This window comes from Ochotona princeps, chromosome 2 (assembly GCF_030435755.1).
Source record: "Ochotona princeps isolate mOchPri1 chromosome 2, mOchPri1.hap1, whole genome shotgun sequence".
Classification (NCBI taxonomy): domain Eukaryota; kingdom Metazoa; phylum Chordata; class Mammalia; order Lagomorpha; family Ochotonidae; genus Ochotona; species Ochotona princeps.
Window position 1 is genome coordinate 133,602,497 of NC_080833.1, and position 20,773 is coordinate 133,623,269.

The following is a 20,773-nucleotide window of genomic DNA, read 5'->3' on the forward strand; positions in this document are numbered from 1 at the left end:
CCTAGATAGCTGCCAGGACAGCTGATGGTATGTGAAGTGCATGAGGCAGGTGGAGTTGTTTTGGCACTGGAAGAGCTGTGCTGCTGCTTCCGGCAGTTGCCATTCACCACCACACTACCTTCAATAGGTGTCATAGCCACTTTCAGACATATGAGCTGCCAGAGCACTTGGTTTCCATGGCAGCAGGAAATGGCTTGGGCCCTGAACTTGTCTTTGGCTGTGGAGTTTTTAGCGCCTTGAGTGAGGAGCTGCATGTTAGTTTTGTGTGGGTGCTCAAGCTGCTTGATTCCATCCCACTGGGCTCAATGGGCATGGGACCGGAAGTGAGCAAACAGGGTTTCCTAGATAGCTGCCAGGACAGCTGATGGTATGTGAAGTGCATGAGGCAGGTGGAGTTGTTTTGGCACTGGAAGAGCTGTGCTGCTGCTTCGGGCAGTTGCCATTCACCACCGCACTACCTTTCCTAGGTGTCATAGCCACTTTCAGACATATGTGCTGCCAGAGCACTTGGTTTCCATGGCAGCGGGAAATGGAGTGGGTGCTGAACTTGTCTTTGGCTGTGGAGTTTTGAGTGCCTTGAGTGAGGAGCTCCATGTTAGTTTTGTGTGGGTGTTCAAGCTGCTTGATTCCATCCCACTGGGCTCAATGGGCATGGGACCGGAAGTGACAAAACAGGGTTTCCTAGATAGCTGCCAGGACAGCTGATGGTATGTGAAGTGCATGAGGCAGGTGGAGTTGTTTTGGCACTGGAAGAGCTGTGCTGCTGCTTCCGGCAGTTGCCATTCACCACCACATTACCTTCCCTAGGTGTCATAGCCACTTTCAGACATATGTGCTGCCAGAGCACTTGGTTTCCATGGCAGTGGGTAATGGCTTGTGCTCTGAACTTGTCTTTGGCTGTGCAGTTTTGAGCGCCTTGCGTGAGGAGCTGCATGTTAGTTTTGTGTGGGTGCTCAAGCTGCTTGATTCCATCCCACTGGGCTCAATGGGCATTGGATTGGGAGTGAGCAAACAGGGTTTCCTAAATTGCTGCCAGGACAGCTGATGGTATGTGAAGTGCATGAGGCAGGTGGAGTTGTTTTGGCACTGGAAGAGCTGTGCTGCTGCTTCGGGCAGTTGCCATTCACCACCACATTATCTTTCCTAGGTGTCATAGCCACTTTCAGACATATGTGCTGCCAGAGTACTTGGTTTCCATGGCAGCGGGAAATGGCTTGGGCTCTGAACTTGTGTTTGGCTGTGGAGTTTTGAGCGCCTTGAGTGAGGAGCTCCATGTTAGTTTTGTCTGGGTGCTGAAGCTGCTTGATTCCATCCCACTGGGCTCAATGGGCTTTGGACCGGAAGTGAGCAAACAGGGTTTCCTAGATAGCTGCCAGGACAGCTGATGGTATGTGAAATGCATGAGGCAGGTGGAGTTGTTTTGGCACTGGAAGAGCTGTGCTGCTGCTTCGGGCAGTTGCCATTCACCACCACACTACCTTCCCTAGGTGTCATAGCCACTTTCAGACATATGTGCTGCCAGAGCTCTTGGTTTCCATGGCAGCGGGAAATGGCTTGAGCACTGAACTTGTCTTTGGCTGTGGAGTTTTGAGCGCCTTGAGTGAGGAGCTGCATGTTAGTTTTGTGTGGGTGCTCAAGCTGCTTGATTCCATCCCACTGGGCTCAATGGGCATGGGACCGGAAGTGAGCAAACAGGGTTTCCTAGATAGCTGGCAGGACAGCTGATGGTATGTGAAGTTCATGAGGCAGGTGGAGTTGTTTTGGCACTGGAAGAGCTGTGCTGCTGCTTCGGGCAGTTGCCATTCACCACCACACTACCTTCCCTAGGTGTCATAGCCACTTTCAGACATATGTGCTGCCAGAGCACTTGGTTTCCATGGCCGCGGGAAATGTCTTGTGCGCTGAACTTGTCTTTGGCTGTGGAGTTTTGAACGCCTTGAATGAGGAGGTCCATGTTGGTTTTGTGTGGGTGCTCAAGCTGCTTGATTCCATCCCACTGGGCTCAATGGGCATGGGACCGGAAGTGAGCAAACAGGGTTTCCTAGATAGCTGGCAGGACAGCTGATGGTATGTGAAGTGCATGAGGCAGGTGGAGTTGTATTGGCACTGGAAGAGCTGTGCTGCTGCTTCGGGCAGTTGCCATTCACCACCACACTACCTTCCTTAGGTGTCATAGCCACTTTCAGAGATATGTGCTGACAGAGCTCTTGGTTTCCATGGCAGCGGGAAATGGCTTGGGCTCTGAACTTGTCTTTGGCTGTGGAGTTTTGAGCGCCTTGAGTGAGGAGCTCCATGGTAGTTTTCCTTGTTGGTGCTTAAGCTGCTTGATTCCATCCCACTGGGCTCAATGGACATTGAACCGGAAGTGAGCAAACAGGGTTTCCTAGATAGCTGCCAGGACAGCTGATGCTATGTGAAGTGCATGAGGCAGGTGGAGTTGTTTTGGCACTGGAAGAGCTGTGCTGCTGCTTCGGGCATTTGACATTCACCACCACACTACCTTCAATAGGTGTCATAGCCACTTTCAGACATATGTGCTGCCAGAACACTTGGTTTCCATGGCAGCAGGAAATGGCTTTGGCCCTGAACTTGTCTTTGTCTGTGGAGTTTTGAGCGCCTTGAGTGAGGAGCTGCATGTTAGTTTTGTGTGGGTGCTCAAGCTGCTTGATTCCATCCCACTGGGCTCAATGGGCATAGGACCGGAAGTGAGCAAACAGGGTTTCCTAGATAGCTGCCAGGACAGCTGATGGTATGTGAAGTGCATGAGGCAGGTGGAGTTGTTTTGGCACTGGAAGAGCTGTGCTGCTGCTTCAGGCAGTTGCCATTCACCACCACACTACCTTCAATAGGTGTCATAGCCACTTTCAGACATATATGCTGCCACAGCCCTTGGTTTCCATGGCAGCGGGAAATGGCTTTGGCCCTGAACTTGTCTTTGGCTGTGGAGTTTTGAGCGCCTTGAGTGAGGAGCTCCATGTTAGTTTTGTGTGGGTGCTTAAGCTGCTTGATTCCATCCCACTGGGCTCAATGGGCATGGGACCGAAGTGACCAAACAGGGTTTCCTAGATAGCTGCCAGGACAGCTGATGGTATGTGAAGTGCATGAGGCAGGTGGAGTTTTTTTGGCACTGGAAGAGCTGTGCTGCTGCTTCGGGCAGTTGCCATTCACCACCACACTCCCTTCCCTAGGTGTCATAGCCACTTTCAGACATATGTGCTGCCAGAGCACTTGGTTTCCGTGGCAGCGGGAAATGGCTTGAGCTCTGAACTTGTCTTTGGCTGTGGAGTTTTGAACGCCTTGAGTGAGGAGCTGCATGTTAGTTTTGTGTGGGTGCTCAAGCTGCTTGATTCCATTCAATTGGGCTCAATGGGCATGGGACCGGAAGTGAGCAAACAGGGTTTCCTAGATAGCTGCCAAGACAGCTGATGGTATGTGAAGTGCATGAGGCAGGTGGAGTTGTTTTGGCACTGGAAGAGCTGTGCTGCTGCTTCGGGCAGTTGCCATTCACCACCACACTACCTTCCCTAGGTGTCATAGCCACTTTCAGACATATGTGCTGCCAGAGCACTTGGTTTCCATGGCAGCGGGAAATGGCTTGGGCTCTGAACTTGTCTTTGGGTGTGGAGTTATGAGCGCCTTGAGTGAGGAGGTCCATGTTGGTTTTGTGTGGGTGCTCAAGCGCTTGATTCCATTAAACTGGGCTCAATGGGCATGGGACCGGAAGTGAGCAAACAGGGTTTCCTAGATAGCTGCCAAGATAGCTGATGGTATGTGAAGTGCATGAGGCAGGTGGAGTTGTTTTGGCACTGGAAGAGCTGTGCTGCTGCTTCGGGCAGTTGCCATTCACCACCACACTACCTTCCCTAGGTGTCATAGCCACTTTCAGACATATGTGCTGTCAGAGCACTTGGTTTCCATGGCAGCGGGAAATGGCTTTGGCTCTGAACTTGTCTTTTGCTGTGGAGTTTTGAGCGCCTTGAGTGAGGAGCTCCATGTTAGTTTTGTGTGGGTGCTCAAGCTGCTTGATTCCATATCACTGGGCTCAATGGGCATGGGACCGGAAGTGAGCAAACAGGGTTTCCTAGATAGCTGCCAGGACAGCTGATGGTATGTGAAGTTCATGAGGCAGGTGGAGTTGTTTTGGCACTGGAAGAGCTGTGCTGCTGCTTCGGGCAGTTGCCATTCACCACCACACTACCTTCCCTAGGTGTCATAGCCACTTTCAGACATATGTGCTGCCAGAGCCCTTGGTTTCCATGGCAGCGGTAAATGGCATTGCCTCTGAACTTGTCTTTGGCTGTGGAGTTTTGAGCGCCTTGAGTGAGGAGCTCCATGTTAGTTTTCCTTGTTGGTGCTTAAGCTGCTTGATTCCATCCCACTGGGCTCAATGGGCATTGAATCGGAAGTGACCAAGCAGGGTTTCCTAAACAGCTGGCAGGACAGCTGATGGTATGTGAAGTGCATGAGGCAGGTGGTGTTGTTTTGGCACTGGAAGAGCTGTGCTGCTGCTTCGGGCAATTGCCATTCACCACCACACTCCCTTCCGTAGGTGTCATAGCCACTTTCAGACATATGTGCTGCCAGAGCTCTTGGTTTCAATGGCAGCGGGAAATGGCTTGGGCGCTGAACTTGTCTTTGGCTGTGGAGTTTTGAGCGCCTTGAGTGAGGAGCTCCTTGTTAGTTTTCCTTGTAGGTGCTTAAGCTGCTTGATTCCATCCCACTGGGCTCAATGGGCATGGGACCGGAAGTGAGCAAACAGGGTTTCCTAGATAGCTGCCAAGACAGCTGATGGTATGTGAAGTGTATGAGGCAGGTGGAGTTGTTTTGGCACTGGAAGAGCTGTGCTGCTGCTTCGGGCAGTTGCCATTCACCACCACACTACCTTCCCTAGGTGTCATAGCCACTTTCAGACATATGTGCTGCCAGAGCTCTTGGTTTCCATGGCAGCGGGAAATGGCTTGGGCCCTGAACTTGTCTTTGGCTGTGGAGTTTTGAGCGCCTTGAGTGAGGAGCTACATGTTAGTTTTGTGTGGGTGCTCAAGCTGCTTGATTCCATCCCTCTGGGCTCAATGGGCATGGGACCGGAAGTGAGCAAACAGGGTTTCCTAGATAGCTGCCAGGACAGCTGATGGTATGTGAAGTGTATGAGGCAGGTGTAGTTGTTTTGGCACTGGAAGAGCTGTGCTGCTGCTTCGGGCAGTTGCCATTCACCACCACACTACCTTCCCTAGGTGTCATAGCCACTTTCAGACATATGTGCTGCCAGAGCACTTGGTTTCCATGGCAGCGGGAAATGGCTTTGGCTTTGAACTTGTTTTTGGCTTTGGAGGTTTGAGCGCCTTGAGTGAGGAGCTGTATGTTAGTTTTGTGTGGGTGCTCAAGCTGCTTGATTCCATCCCACTGGCCTCAATGGGCATTGAATTGGGAGTGAGCAAACAGCGTTTCCTAGATAGCTGGCAGGACAGCTGATGGTATGTGAAGTGCATGAGGCAGGTGGAGTTGTTTTGGCACTGGAAGAGCTGTGCTGCTGCTTCGAGCAGTTGCCATTCACCACCACATTATCTTTCCTAGGTGTCATAGCCACTTTCAGACATATGTGCTGCCAGAGCACTTGGTTTCCATGGCAGCGGGAAATGGCTTGGGCCCTGAACTTGTCTTTGGCTGTGGAGTTTTGAGCGCCTTGAGTGAGGAGCTCCATGTTAGTTTTCCTTGTTGGTGCTTAAGCTGCTTGATTCCATCCCACTGGGCTCAATGGACATTGAACCGCAAGTGAGCAAACAGGTTTTCCTAGATAGCTGCCAGTACAGCTGATGGTATGTGAAGTGCATGAGGCAGGTGGAGTTGTTTTGGCACTGGAAGAGCTGTGCTGCTGCTTTGGGCAGTTGCCATTCACCACCACACTACCTTCAATAGGTGTCATAGCCACTTTCAGACATATGTGCTGCCAGAGCACTTGGTTTCCATGGCAGCAGGAAATGGCTTTGGCCCTGAACTTGTGTTTGGCTGTGGAGTTTTGAGCGCCTTGAGTGAGGAGCTCCATGTTAGTTTTGTGTGGGTGCTCAAGCTGCTTGATTCCATCCCACGAGGTTCAATGGGCATAGGACCGGAATTGAGCAAACAGGGTTTCCTAGATAGCTGGCAGGACAGCTGATGGTATGTGAAGTGCATGAGGCAGGTGGAGTTGTTTTGGCACTGGGAGAGCTGTGCTGCTGCTTCCGGCAGTTGCCATTCACCACCACACTACCTTCAATAGGTGTCATAGCCACTTTCAGACATATGTGCTGCCAGAGCTCTTGGTTTCCATGGCAGCGGGAAATGGCTTGGGCGCTGAACTTGTCTTTGGCTGTGGAGTTTTGATCGCCTTTAGTGAGGAGCTCCTTGTTAGTTTTCCTTGTAGGTGCTTAAGCTGCTTGATTCCATCCCACTGGGCTCAATGGGCATGGGACCAGAAGTGAGCAAACAGGGTTTCGAGATAGCTGCCAGGACAGCTGATGGTATGTGAAGTTCATGAGGCAGGAGGAGGTGTTTTGGCACTGGAAGAGCTGTGCTGCTGCTTCGGGCAGTTGCCATTCACCACCACACTACCTTCAATAGGTGTCATAGCCACTTTCAGACATATGTGCTGCCAGAGCACTTGGTTTCCATGGCAGCGGGAAATGGCTTTGGCCCTGAACTTGTCTTTGGCTGTGGAGTTTTGAGCGCCTTGAGTGAGGAGCTCCATGTTAGTTTTGTGTGGGTGCTCAAGCTGCTTGATTCCATCCCACTGGGCTCAATGGGCATTGGACCGGAAGTGAGCAAACAGGGTTTCCTAGATAGCTGGCAGGACAGCTGATGGTATGTGAAGTTTAGGAAGCAGATGGAGTTGTTTTGGCATTGGAAGAGCTGTGCTGCTGCTTCGGGCAGTTGCCATTCACCACCACACTACCTTCCCTAGGTGTCATAGCCACTTTCAGACATATGTGCTGCCAGAGCACTTGGTTTCCATGGCAGCGGGAAATGGCTTTGGCTCTGAACTTGTCTTTGGCTGTGGAGTTTTGAGCGCCTTGAGTGAGGAGCTCCATGTTAGTTTTGTGTGGGTGCTCAAGCTGCTTGATTCCATCCCACTGGGCTCAAAGGGCATTGGACCGAAAGTGAGCAAACAGGGTTTCCTAGATAGCTGCCAGGACAGCTGATGGTATGTGAAGTGCATGAGGCAGGAGGAGTTGTTTTGGCACTGGAAGAGCTGTGTTGCTGCTTCGGGCAGTTGCCATTCACCACCACACTACCTTCAATAGGTGTAATAGCCACTTTCAGACATATGTGCTGCCAGAGCACTTGGTTTCCATGGCAGCGGGAAATGGCTTGGGCTCTGAACTTGTCTTTGGCTGTGGAGTTTTGAGCACATTGCGTGAGGAGCTCCATGTTAGTTTTGTGTGGGTGCTCAAGCTGCTTGATTCCATCCCACTGGGCTCAATGGGCATGGGACCGGAAGTGAGCAAACAGGGTTTCCTAGATAGCTGCCAGGACAGCTGATGGTATGTGAAGTTTAGGAAGCAGATGGAGTTGTTTTGGCATTGGAAGAGCTGTGCTGCTGCTTCGGGCAGTTGCCATTCACCACCACACTACCTTCCCTAGGTGTCATAGCCACTTTCAGACATATGTGCTGCCAGAGCACTTGGTTTCCATGGCAGCGGGAAATGGCTTTGGCCGTGAACTTGTCTTTGGCTGTGGAGTTTTGAGCGCCTTGAGTGAGGAGGTCCATGTTAGTTTTGTGTGGGTGCTCAAGCTGCTTAATTCTATCCCACTGGGCTCAATGGGCATTGGAACGGAAGTGACCAAACAGGGTTTCCTAGAAATCTGCCAGGACAGCTGATGGTATGTGAAGTGCATGAAGCAGGTGGAGTTGTTTTGGCACTGGAAGAGCTGTGCTGCTGCTTCGGGCAGTTGCCATTCACCACCACACTCCCTTCCCTAGGTGTCATAGCCACTTTCAGACATATGTGCTGCCAGAGCACTTGGTTTCCATGGCAGCGGGAAATGGCTTGGGCTCTGAACCTGTCTTTGGGTGTGGAGTTTTGAGCGCCTCGAGTGAGGAGCTGCATGTTAGTTTTGTGTGGGTGCTCAAGCTGCTTGATTCCATCCCACTGGGCTCAATGGGCATGGGACCGGAAGTGAGCAAACAGGGTTTCCTAGATAGCTGGCAGGACAGCTGATGGTATGTGAAGTGCATGAGGCAGGTGGAGTTGTTTTGGCAGTGGAAGAGCTGTGCTGCTGCTTCGGGAAGTTGCCATTCACCACCACACTACCTCCCTTCTCTAGGTGTCATAGCCACTTTCAGACATATGTGCTGCCAGAGCACTTGGTTTCCATGGCAGCGGGAAATGGCTTGGGCCCTGAACTTGTGTTTGGCTGTGGAGTTTTGAGCACGTTGAGTGAGGAGCTCCATGTTAGTTTTGTGTGGGTGCTCAAGCTGCTTGATTCCATCCCACTGGGCTCATTGGGCATGGGACCGAAAGTGAGCAAACAGGGTTTCCTAGATAGCTGCCAGAACAGCTGATGGTATGTGAGGTGCATGAGGCAGGTGGAGTTGTTTTGGCACTGGAAGAGCTGTGCTGCTGCTTCGGGCAGTTGCCATTCACCACCACACTACCTTCAATAGGTGTCATAGCCACTTTCAGACATATGTGCTGCCAGAGCACTTGGTTTCCATGGCAGCAGGAAATGGCTTTGGCCCTGAACTTGTGTTTGGCTGTGGAGTTTTGAGCGCCTTGAGTGAGGAGCTCCATGTTAGTTTTGTGTGGGTGCTCAAGCTGCTTGATTCCATCCCACGAGGTTCAATGGGCATAGGACCGGAATTGAGCAAACAGGGTTTCCTAGATAGCTGGCAGGACAGCTGATGGTATGTGAAGTGCATGAGGCAGGTGGAGTTGTTTTGGCACTGGGAGAGCTGTGCTGCTGCTTCCGGCAGTTGCCATTCACCACCACACTACCTTCAATAGGTGTCATAGCCACTTTCAGACATATGTGCTGCCAGAGCTCTTGGTTTCCATGGCAGCGGGAAATGGCTTGGGCGCTGAACTTGTCTTTGGCTGTGGAGTTTTGATCGCCTTTAGTGAGGAGCTCCTTGTTAGTTTTCCTTGTAGGTGCTTAAGCTGCTTGATTCCATCCCTCTGGGCTCAATGGGCATGGGACCAGAAGTGAGCAAACAGGGTTTCGAGATAGCTGCCAGGACAGCTGATGGTATGTGAAGTTCATGAGGCAGGAGGAGGTGTTTTGGCACTGGAAGAGCTGTGCTGCTGCTTCGGGCAGTTGCCATTCACCACCACACTACCTTCAATAGGTGTCATAGCCACTTTCAGACATATGTGCTGCCAGAGCACTTGGTTTCCATGGCAGCGGGAAATGGCTTTGGCTCTGAACTTGTCTTTGGCTGTGGAGTTTTGAGCGCCTTGAGTGAGGAGCTCCATGTTAGTTTTGTGTGGGTGCTCAAGCTGCTTGATTCCATCCCACTGGGCTCAATGGGCATTGGACCGGAAGTGAGCAAACAGGGTTTCCTAGATAGCTGGCAGGACAGCTGATGGTATGTGAAGTTTAGGAAGCAGATGGAGTTGTTTTGGCATTGGAAGAGCTGTGCTGCTGCTTCGGGCAGTTGCCATTCACCACCACACTACCTTCCCTAGGTGTCATAGCCACTTTCAGACATATGTGCTGCCAGAGCACTTGGTTTCCATGGCAGCGGGAAATGGCTTTGGCTCTGAACTTGTCTTTGGCTGTGGAGTTTTGAGCGCCTTGAGTGAGGAGCTCCATGTTAGTTTTGTGTGGGTGCTCAAGCTGCTTGATTCCATCCCACTGGGCTCAAAGGGCATTGGACCGAAAGTGAGCAAACAGGGTTTCCTAGATAGCTGCCAGGACAGCTGATGGTATGTGAAGTTCATGAGGCAGGAGGAGTTGTTTTGGCACTGGAAGAGCTGTGTTGCTGCTTCGGGCAGTTGCCATTCACCACCACACTACCTTCAATAGGTGTAATAGCCACTTTCAGACATATGTGCTGCCAGAGCACTTGGTTTCCATGGCAGCGGGAAATGGCTTGGGCTCTGAACTTGTCTTTGGCTGTGGAGTTTTGAGCACATTGCGTGAGGAGCTCCATGTTAGTTTTGTGTGGGTGCTCAAGCTGCTTGATTCCATCCCACTGGGCTCAATGGGCATGGGACCGGAAGTGAGCAAACAGGGTTTCCTAGATAGCTGCCAGGACAGCTGATGGTATGTGAAGTTTAGGAAGCAGATGGAGTTGTTTTGGCATTGGAAGAGCTGTGCTGCTGCTTCGGGCAGTTGCCATTCACCACCACACTACCTTCCCTAGGTGTCATAGCCACTTTCAGACATATGTGCTGCCAGAGCACTTGGTTTCCATGGCAGCGGGAAATGGCTTTGGCCGTGAACTTGTCTTTGGCTGTGGAGTTTTGAGCGCCTTGAGTGAGGAGGTCCATGTTAGTTTTGTGTGGGTGCTCAAGCTGCTTAATTCTATCCCACTGGGCTCAATGGGCATTGGAACGGAAGTGACCAAACAGGGTTTCCTAGAAATCTGCCAGGACAGCTGATGGTATGTGAAGTGCATGAAGCAGGTGGAGTTGTTTTGGCACTGGAAGAGCTGTGCTGCTGCTTCGGGCAGTTGCCATTCACCACCACACTCCCTTCCCTAGGTGTCATAGCCACTTTCAGACATATGTGCTGCCAGAGCACTTGGTTTCCATGGCAGCGGGAAATGGCTTGGGCTCTGAACTTGTCTTTGGGTGTGGAGTTTTGAGCGCCTCGAGTGAGGAGCTGCATGTTAGTTTTGTGTGGGTGCTCAAGCTGCTTGATTCCATCCCACTGGGCTCAATGGGCATGGGACCGGAAGTGAGCAAACAGGGTTTCCTAGATAGCTGGCAGGACAGCTGATGGTATGTGAAGTGCATGAGGCAGGTGGAGTTGTTTTGGCAGTGGAAGAGCTGTGCTGCTGCTTCGGGAAGTTGCCATTCACCACCACACTACCTCCCTTCTCTAGGTGTCATAGCCACTTTCAGACATATGTGCTGCCAGAGCACTTGGTTTCCATGGCAGCGGGAAATGGCTTGGGCCCTGAACTTGTGTTTGGCTGTGGAGTTTTGAGCACGTTGAGTGAGGAGCTCCATGTTCGTTTTGTGTGGGTGCTCAAGCTGCTTGATTCCATCCCACTGGGCTCATTGGGCATGGGACCGAAAGTGAGCAAACAGGGTTTCCTAGATAGCTGCCAGAACAGCTGATGGTATGTGAGGTGCATGAGGCAGGTGGAGTTGTTTTGGCACTGGAAGAGCTGTGCTGCTGCTTCGGGCAGTTGCCATTCACCACCACACTACCTTCAATAGGTGTCATAGCCACTTTCAGACATATGTGCTGCCAGAGCACTTGGTTTCCATGGCCGCGGGAAATGGCTTTGGCCCTGAACTTGTGTTTGGCTGTGGAGTTTTGAGCGCCTTGAGTGAGGAGCTGCATGTTTGTTTTGTGTGGGTGCTCAAGCTGCTTGATTCCATCCCACTGGGCTCAATGGGCATGGGACCGGAAGTGAGCAAACAGGGTTTCCTAGATAGCTGCCAGGACAGCTGATGGTATGTGAAGTTCATGAGGCAGGAGGAGTTGTTTTGGCACTGGAAGAGCTGTGCTGCTGCTTCGGGCAGTTGCCATTCACCACCACACTCCCTTCCCTAGGTGTCATAGCCACTTTCAGACATATGTGCTGCCAGAGCACTTGGTTTCCATGGCAGCGGGAAATGGCTTGGGCGCTGAACTTGTCTTTGGCTGTGGAGCTTTGAGCGCCTTGAGTGAGGAGCTCCATGTTAGTTTTGTGTGGGTTCTCAAGCTGCTTGATTCCATCCCACTGGGCTCAATGGGCATGGGACCGGAAGTGAGCAAACAGGGTTTCCTAGATAGCTGCCAGGACAGCTGATGGTATGTGAAGTGCATGAGGCAGGTGGAGTTGTTTTGGCACTGGAAGAGCTGTGCTGCTGCTTCGGGCAGTTGCCATTCACCACCACACTACCTTCAATAGGTGTCATAGCCACTTTCAGACATATGTGCTGCCAGAGCACTTGGTTTCCATGACAGAGGGAAAAGGCTTTGGCCCTGAACTTGTGTTTGGCTGTGGAGCTTTGAGCGCGTTGAGTGAGGAGCTCCATGTTAGTTTTGTGTGGGTGCTCAAGCTGCTTGATTCCATCCCACTGGGCTCAATGGGCATGGGACCGGAAGTGAGCAAACAGGGTTTCCTAGATAGCTGCCAGAACAGCTGATGGTATGTGAAGTGCATGAGGCAGGTGGAGTTGTTTTGGCACTGGAAGAGCTGTGCTGCTGCTTCGGGCAGTTGCCATTCACCACCACACTACCTTCAATAGGTGTCATAGCCACTTTCAGACATATGTGCTGCCAGAGCACTTGGTTTCCATGACAGAGGGAAAAGGCTTTGGCCCTGAACTTGTGTTTGGCTGTGGAGCTTTGAGCGCGTTGAGTGAGGAGCTCCATGTTAGTTTTGTGTGGGTGCTCAAGCTGCTTGATTCCATCCCACTGGGCTCAATGGGCATGGGACCGGAAGTGAGCAAACAGGGTTTCCTAGATAGCTGCCAGGACAGCTGATGGTATGTGAAGTGCATGAGGCAGGTGGAGTTGTTTTGGCACTGGAAGAGCTGTGCTGCTGCTTCGGGCAGTTGCCATTCACCACCACACTACCTTCAATAGGTGTCATAGCCACTTTCAGACATATGTGCTGCCAGAGCACTTGGTTTCCATGGCAGCGGGAAATGGCTTTGGCCCTGAACTTGTCTTTGGCTGTGGAGTTTTGAGCGTCTTGAGTGAGGAGCTCCATGTTAGTTTTGTGTGGGTGCTCAAGCTGCTTGATTCCATCCCACTGGGCTCAATGGGCATGGGACCGGAAGTGACCAAACAGGGTTTCCTAGATAGCTGCTAGGACAGCTGATGGTATGTGAAGTTCATGAGGCAGGAGGAGTTGTTTTGGCACTGGAAGAGCTGTGCTGCTGCTTCGGGCAGTTGCCATTCACCACGACACTACCTTCCCTAGGTGTCATAGCCACTTTCAGACATATGTGCTGCCAGAGCACTTGGTTTCCATGGCAGAGGGAAATGGCTTTGGCCCTGAACTTGTCTTTGGCTGTGAAGATTAGAGCCCCTTCAGTGAGGAGCTCCATGTTAGTTTTGTGTGGGTTCTCAAGCTGCTTGATTCCATCCCACTGGGCTCAATGGGCATGGGACCGGAAGTGAGCAAACAGGGTTTCCGAGATAGCTGGCAGGACAGCTGATGGTATGTGAAGTGCATGAGGCAGGTGGAGTTGTTTTGGCACTGGAAGAGCTGTGCTCCTGCTTCGAGCAGTTGCCATTCACCACCACACTACCTCCCTAGGTGTCATAGCCACTTTCAGACATATGTGCTGCCAGAGCACTTGGTTTCCATGGCAGCGGGAAATGGCTTGGGCGCTGAACTTGTCTTTGGCTGTGGAGCTTTGAGCGCCTTGAGTGAGGAGCTCCATGTTAGTTTTGTGTGGGTTCTCAAGCTGCTTGATTCCATCCCACTGGGCTCAATGGGCATGGGACCGGAAGTGAGCAAACAGGGTTTCCTAGATAGCTGCCAGGACAGCTGATGGTATGTGAAGTGCATGAGGCAGGTGGAGTTGTTTTGGCACTGGAAGAGCTGTGCTGCTGCTTCGAGCATTTGCCATTCGCCACCACACTACCTTCCCTAGGTGTCATAGCCACTTTCAGACATATGTGCTGCCAGAGCACTTGGTTTCCATGGCAGCGGGAAATGGCTTTGGCCATGAACTTGTCTTTGGCTGTGGAGTTTTGAGTGCCATGAGTGAGGAGCTCCATGTTAGTTTTGTGTGGGTGCTCAAGCTGCTTGATTCCATCCCACTGGGCTCAATGGGCATGGGACCGGAAGTGAGCAAACAGGGTTTCCTCGATAGCTGCCAGGACAGCTGATGGTATGTGAAGTGCATGAGGCAGGTGGAGTTGTTTTGGCACTGGAAGAGCTGTGCTGCTGCTTCGGGCAGTTGCCATTCACCACCACACTACCTTCAATAGGTGTCATAGCCACTTTCAGACATATGTGCTGCCAGAGCACTTGGTTTCCATGACAGAGGGAAAAGGCTTTGGCCCTGAACTTGTGTTTGGCTGTGGAGCTTTGAGCGCGTTGAGTGAGGAGCTCCATGTTAGTTTTGTGTGGGTGCTCAAGCTGCTTGATTCCATCCCACTGGGCTCAATGGGCATGGGACCGGAAGTGAGCAAACAGGGTTTCCTAGATAGCTGCCAGAACAGCTGATGGTATGTGAAGTGCATGAGGCAGGTGGAGTTGTTTTGGCACTGGAAGAGCTGTGCTGCTGCTTCGGGCAGTTGCCATTCACCACCACACTACCTTCAAAAGGTGTCATAGCCACTTTCAGACATATGTGCTGCCAGAGCACTTGGTTTCCATGGCAGCGGGAAATGGCTTTGGCCCTGAACTTGTCTTTGGCTGTGGAGTTTTGAGCGTCTTGAGTGAGGAGCTCCATGTTAGTTTTGTGTGGGTGCTCAAGCTGCTTGATTCCATCCCACTGGGCTCAATGGGCATGGGACCGGAAGTGACCAAACAGGGTTTCCTAGATAGCTGCTAGGACAGCTGATGGTATGTGAAGTTCATGAGGCAGGAGGAGTTGTTTTGGCACTGGAAGAGCTGTGCTGCTGCTTCGGGCAGTTGCCATTCACCACGACACTACCTTCCCTAGGTGTCATAGCCACTTTCAGACATATGTGCTGCCAGAGCACTTGGTTTCCATGGCAGAGGGAAATGGCTTTGGCCCTGAACTTGTCTTTGGCTGTGAAGATTAGAGCCCCTTCAGTGAGGAGCTCCATGTTAGTTTTGTGTGGGTTCTCAAGCTGCTTGATTCCATCCCACTGGGCTCAATGGGCATGGGACCGGAAGTGAGCAAACAGGGTTTCCGAGATAGCTGGCAGGACAGCTGATGGTATGTGAAGTGCATGAGGCAGGTGGAGTTGTTTTGGCACTGGAAGAGCTGTGCTCCTGCTTCGAGCAGTTGCCATTCACCACCACACTACCTCCCTAGGTGTCATAGCCACTTTCAGACAAATCTGCTGCCAGAGCACTTGGTTTCCATGGCAGCGGGAAATGGCTTGGGTACTGAACTTGTCTTTGGCTGTGGAGTTTTGAGCGCCTTGAGTGAGGAGCTGCATGTAAGTTTTGTGTGGGTGCTCAAGCTGCTTGATTCCATCCCACTGGGCACAATGGGCATTGGACAGGAAGTGAGCAAACAGGGTTTCCTTGATAGCTGCCAGGACAGCTGATGGTATGTGAAGTGCATGAGGCAGGTGGAGTTGTTTTGGCCCTGGAAGAACTGTGCTGCTTCGGGAAGTTACCATTCACCACCACACTACCTTCCCTAGGTGTCATAGCCACTTTCAGACAAATCTGCTGCCAGAGTACTTGGTTTCCATGGCAGCGGGAAATGGATTGGACTCTGAACTTGTCTTTGGCTGTGGAGTTTTGAGCGACTTGAGTGAGGAGCTGCATGTAAGTTTTGTGTGGGTGCTCAAGCTGCTTGATTCCAACCCACTGGGCTCAAAAGGCATTGGACCAGAAGTGACCAAACAGGGTTTCCTAGACAGCTGCCAGGACAGCTGATGGTATGTGAAGTGCATGAGGCAGGTGGAGTTCTTTTGGCCCTGGAAGAGCTGTGCTGCTTTGGGAAGTTGCCATTCACCACCACACTACCTTCCCTAGGGGTCATAGCCACTTTCAGACAAATCTGCTGTCAGAGCACTTGGTTTCCATGGCAGCGGGAAATGGCTTGGGCTCTGAACTGGTCTTTGGCGGTGGAATTTTGAGCCCCTTGAGTGAGGAGCTCCATGTTAGTTTTGTGTGGGTGCTCAAGCTGCTTGATTCCATCCCACTGGGCTCAATGTTCATGGGACCGGAAGTGAGCAAACAGGGTTTCCTAGATAGCTGCCAAGACATCTGATGGTATGTGAAGTCATGAGGCATTTGGAGTTGTATTGGGACTGGAAGAGCTGTGCTGCTGCTTCGGGCAGTTGCCATTCACCACCACACTACCTTCAATAGGTGTCATAGCCACTTTCAGACATATGTGCTGCCAGAGCACTTGGTTTCCATGGCAGCGGGAAATGGCTTTAATCGCTCTGAACTTGTGTTTGGCTGTGGAGTTTTGAGTGCATTTAGTGAGGAGCTCCATGTTAGTTTTGCGTGGGTGCTCAAGCTGCTTGATTCCATCCCATTGGGCTCAATGTGCATGGGCATTGGACTGGAAGTGAACAAACAGGGTTTCCTAGATAGCTGCCAGGACAGCTGATGGTATGTGAAGTTCATGAGGCAGGTGGAGTTGTTTTGGCACTGGAAGAGCTGTGCTGCTGCTTCGGGCAGTTGCCATTCACCACCACACTACCTTCCCTAGGTGTCATAGCCACTTTCAGACATATGTGCTGCCAGAGCACTTGGTTTCCATGGCAACGGGAAATCGCTTTAATCGCTATGAACTTGTCTTTGTCTGTGGAGTTTTGAGCGCCTTGAGTGAGGAGCTCCATGTTAGTTTTGTGTGGGTGTTCAAGCTGGTTTATTCCATCGCACTGGGCTCAATGGGCATTGGACCGGAAGTGACCAAACAGGGTTTCCTAGATAGCTGCCAGGACAGCTGATGGTATGTGAAGTTCATCAGGAAGGTGGAGTTGTTTTGTCCCTGGAAGAGCTGTGCTGCTGCTTCGGGCAGTTGCCATTCACCACCACACTACCTTCTCTAGGTGTCATAGCCACTTTCAAATATATGTGCTGCCAGAGCACTTGGTTTCCATGGCAGCGGGAAATGGCTTGGTCGCTGAACTTGTGTTTCTCTATGGAGTTTTGAGCGCCTTGAGTGAGGAACTGCATGTTCGTATTGTGTGGGTGCTCAAGCTGCTTGATTCCATCCCACTGGGCTCAATGGGCATTGGACCGGAAGTGAGCAAACAGGGTTTCCTATATAGCTGCCAGGACAGCTGATGGTATGTGAAGTTCATGAGGCAGGTGGAGTTGTTTTGGCACTGGAAGAGTTGTGCTGCTGCTTTGGGCTGTTGCCATTCACCACCACACTACCTTCCCTAGGTGTCATAGCCACTTTCAGACATATGTGCTGCCAGAGCACTTGGTTTCCATGGCAGCGGGAAATGGCTTGTGCTCTGAACTAGCCTTTGGTTGTGGAGTTTTGAGCGCCTTGAGTGAGGAGCTGCATGTTAGTTTTGTGTGGGTGCTGAAGCTGCTTGATTCCATCCCACTGGGCTCAATGGGCATGGGACCGGAAGTGAGCAAACAGGGTTTCCTTGCTAGCTACCAGGACAGCTGATGGTATGTGAAGTGCATGAGGCAGGTTGAGTTGTTTTGGCACTGGAAGAGCTGTGCTGCTGCTTCGGGCAGTTGCCATTCACCACCAAACTACCTTCCCTAGGTGTCATAGCCACTTTCAAATATATGTGCTGCCAGAGCACTTGGTTTCCATGACAGCGGGAAATGGGCGCTGAACTTGTCTTTGGGTGTGGAGTTATGAGCGCCTTGAGTGAGGAGGTCCATGTTGGTTTTGTGTGGGTGCTCAAGCGCTTGATTCCATCCAACTGGGCTCAATGGGCATGGGACCGGAAGTGAGCAAACAGGGTTTCCTAGATAGCTGCCAAGATAGCTGATGGTATGTGAAGTGCATGAGGCAGGTGGAGTTGTTTTGGCACTGGAAGAGCTGTGCTGCTGCTTCGGGCAGTTGCCATTCACCACCACACTACCTTCCCTAGGTGTCATAGCCACTTTCAGACATATGTGCTGCCAGAGCACTTGGTTTCCATGGCAGCGGGAAATGGCTTTGGCTCTGAACTTGTCTTTTGCTGTGGAGTTTTGAGCGCCTTGAGTGAGGAGCTCCATGTTAGTTTTGTGTGGGTGCTGAAGCTGCTTGATTCCATCCCACTGGGCTCAATGGGCATGGGACCGGAAGTGAGCAAACAGGGTTTCCTAGATAGCTGCCAGGACAGCTGATGGTATGTGAAGTTCATGAGGCAGGTGGAGTTGTTTTGGCACTGGAAGAGCTGTGCTGCTGCTTCGGGCAGTTGCCATTCACCACCACACTACCTTCCCTAGGTGTCATAGCCACTTTCAGACATATGTGCTGCCAGAGCCCTTGGTTTCCATGGCAGCGGTAAATGGCATTGCCTCTGAACTTGTCTTTGGCTGTGGAGTTTTGAGCGCCTTGAGTGAGGAGCTCCATGTTAGTTTTCCTTGTTGGTGCTTAAGCTGCTTGATTCCATCCCACTGGGCTCAATGGGCATTGAATCGGAAGTGACCAAGCAGGGTTTCCTAAACAGCTGGCAGGACAGCTGATGGTATGTGAAGTGCATGAGGCAGGTGGTGTTGTTTTGGCACTGGAAGAGCTGTGCTGCTGCTTCGGGCAATTGCCATTCAAAACCACACTATATTCCCTAGGTGTCATAGCCACTTTCAGACATATGTGCTGCCAGAGCTCTTGGTTTCCATGGCAGCGGGAAATGGCTTGGGCGCTGAACTTGTCTTTGGCTGTGGAGTTTTGAGCGCCTTGAGTGAGGAGCTCCTTGTTAGTTTTCCTTGTAGGTGCTTAAGCTGCTTGATTCCATCCCACTGGGCTCAATGGGCATGGGACCGGAAGTGAGCAAACAGGGTTTCCTAGATAGCTGCCAAGACAGCTGATGGTATGTGAAGTGTATGAGGCAGGTGGAGTTGTTTTGGCACTGGAAGAGCTGTGCTGCTGCTTCGGGCAGTTGCCATTCACCACCACACTACCTTCCCTAGGTGTCATAGCCACTTTCAGACATATGTGCTGCCAGAGCTCTTGGTTTCCATGGCAGCGGGAAATGGCTTGGGCCCTGAACTTGTCTTTGGCTGTGGAGTTTTGAGCGCCTTGAGTGAGGAGCTACATGTTAGTTTTGTGTGGGTGCTCAAGCTGCTTGATTCCATCCCACTGGGCTCAATGGGCATGGGACCGGAAGTGAGCAAACAGGGTTTCCTAGATAGCTGCCAGGACAGCTGATGGTATGTGAAGTGTATGAGGCAGGTGGAGTTGTTTTGGCACTGGAAGAGCTGTGCTGCTGCTTCGGGCAGTTGCCATTCACCACCACACTACCTTCCCTAGGTGTCATAGCCACTTTCAGACATATGTGCTGCCAGAGCACTTGGTTTCCATGGCAGCGGGAAATGGCTTGGGCGCTGAACTTGTTTTTGGCTTTGGAGGTTTGAGCGCCTTGAGTGAGGAGCTGCATGTTAGTTTTGTGTGGGTGCTCAAGCTGCTTGATTCCATCCCACTGGCCTCAATGGGCATTGAATTGGGAGTGAGCAAACAGCGTTTCCTAGATAGCTGGCAGGACAGCTGATGGTATGTGAAGTGCATGAGGCAGGTGGAGTTGTTTTGGCACTGGAAGAGCTGTGCTGCTGCTTCGAGCAGTTGCCATTCACCACCACATTATCTTTCCTAGGTGTCATAGCCACTTTCAGACATATGTGCTGCCAGAGCACTTGGTTTCCATGGCAGCGGGAAATGGCTTGGGCCCTGAACTTGTCTTTGGCTGTGGAGTTTTGAGCGCCTTGAGTGAGGAGCTCCATGTTAGTTTTCCTTGTTGGTGCTTAAGCTGCTTGATTCCATCCCACTGGGCTCAATGGACATTGAACCGCAAGTGAGCAAACAGGGTTTCCTAGATAGCTGCCAGGACAGCTGATGGTATGTGAAGTTCATGAGGCAGGTGGAGTTGTTTTGGCACTGGAAGAGCTGTGCTGCTGCTTTGGGCAGTTGCCATTCACCACCACACTACCTTCAATAGGTGTCATAGCCACTTTCAGACATATGTGCTGCCAGAGCACTTGGTTTCCATGGCAGCAGGAAATGGCTTTTGCCCTGAACTTGTCTTTGGCTGTGGAGTTTTGAGCGCCTTGAGTGAGGAGCTCCATGTTAGTTTTGTGTGGGTGCTCAAGCTGCTTGCTTCCATCCCACGAGGTTCAATGGGCATAGGACCGGAATTGAGCAAACAGGGTTTCCTAGATAGCTGCCAGGACAGCTGATGGTATGTGAAGTGCATGAGGCAGGTGGAGTTGTTTTGGCACTGGGAGAGCTGTGCTGCTGCTTCCGGCAGTTGCCATTCACCACCACACTACCTTCAATAGGTGTCATAGCCACTTTCAGACATATGTGCTGCCAGAGCTCTTGGTTTCCATGGCAGCGGGAAATGGCTTTGGCCCTGAACTTGTCTTTGGCTGTGGAGTTTTGAGCGCCTTGAGTGAGGAGCTCCTTGTTAGTTTTCCTTGTAGGTGCTTAAGCTGCTTGATTCCATCCCACTGGCCTCAATGGGCATGGGACCAGAAGTGAGCAAACAGGGTTTCGAGATAGCTGCCAGGACAGCTGATGGTATGTGAAGTTCATGAGGCAGGAGGAGGTGTTTTGGCACTGGAAGAGCTGTGCTGCTGCTTCGGGCAGTTGCCATTCACCACCACACTACCTTCCCTAGGTGTCATAGCCACTTTCAGACATATGTGCTGCCAGAGCCCTTGGTTTCCATGGCAGAGGAAAATGGCTTTGGCCGTGAACTTGTCTTTGGCTGTGGAGTTTTGAGCGCCTTGAGTGAGGAGGTCCATGTTAGTTTTGTGTGGGTGCTCAAGCTGCTTGATTCTATCCCACTGGGCTCAATGGGCATTGGAACGGAAGTGACCAAGCAGGGTTTCCTAGAAATCTGC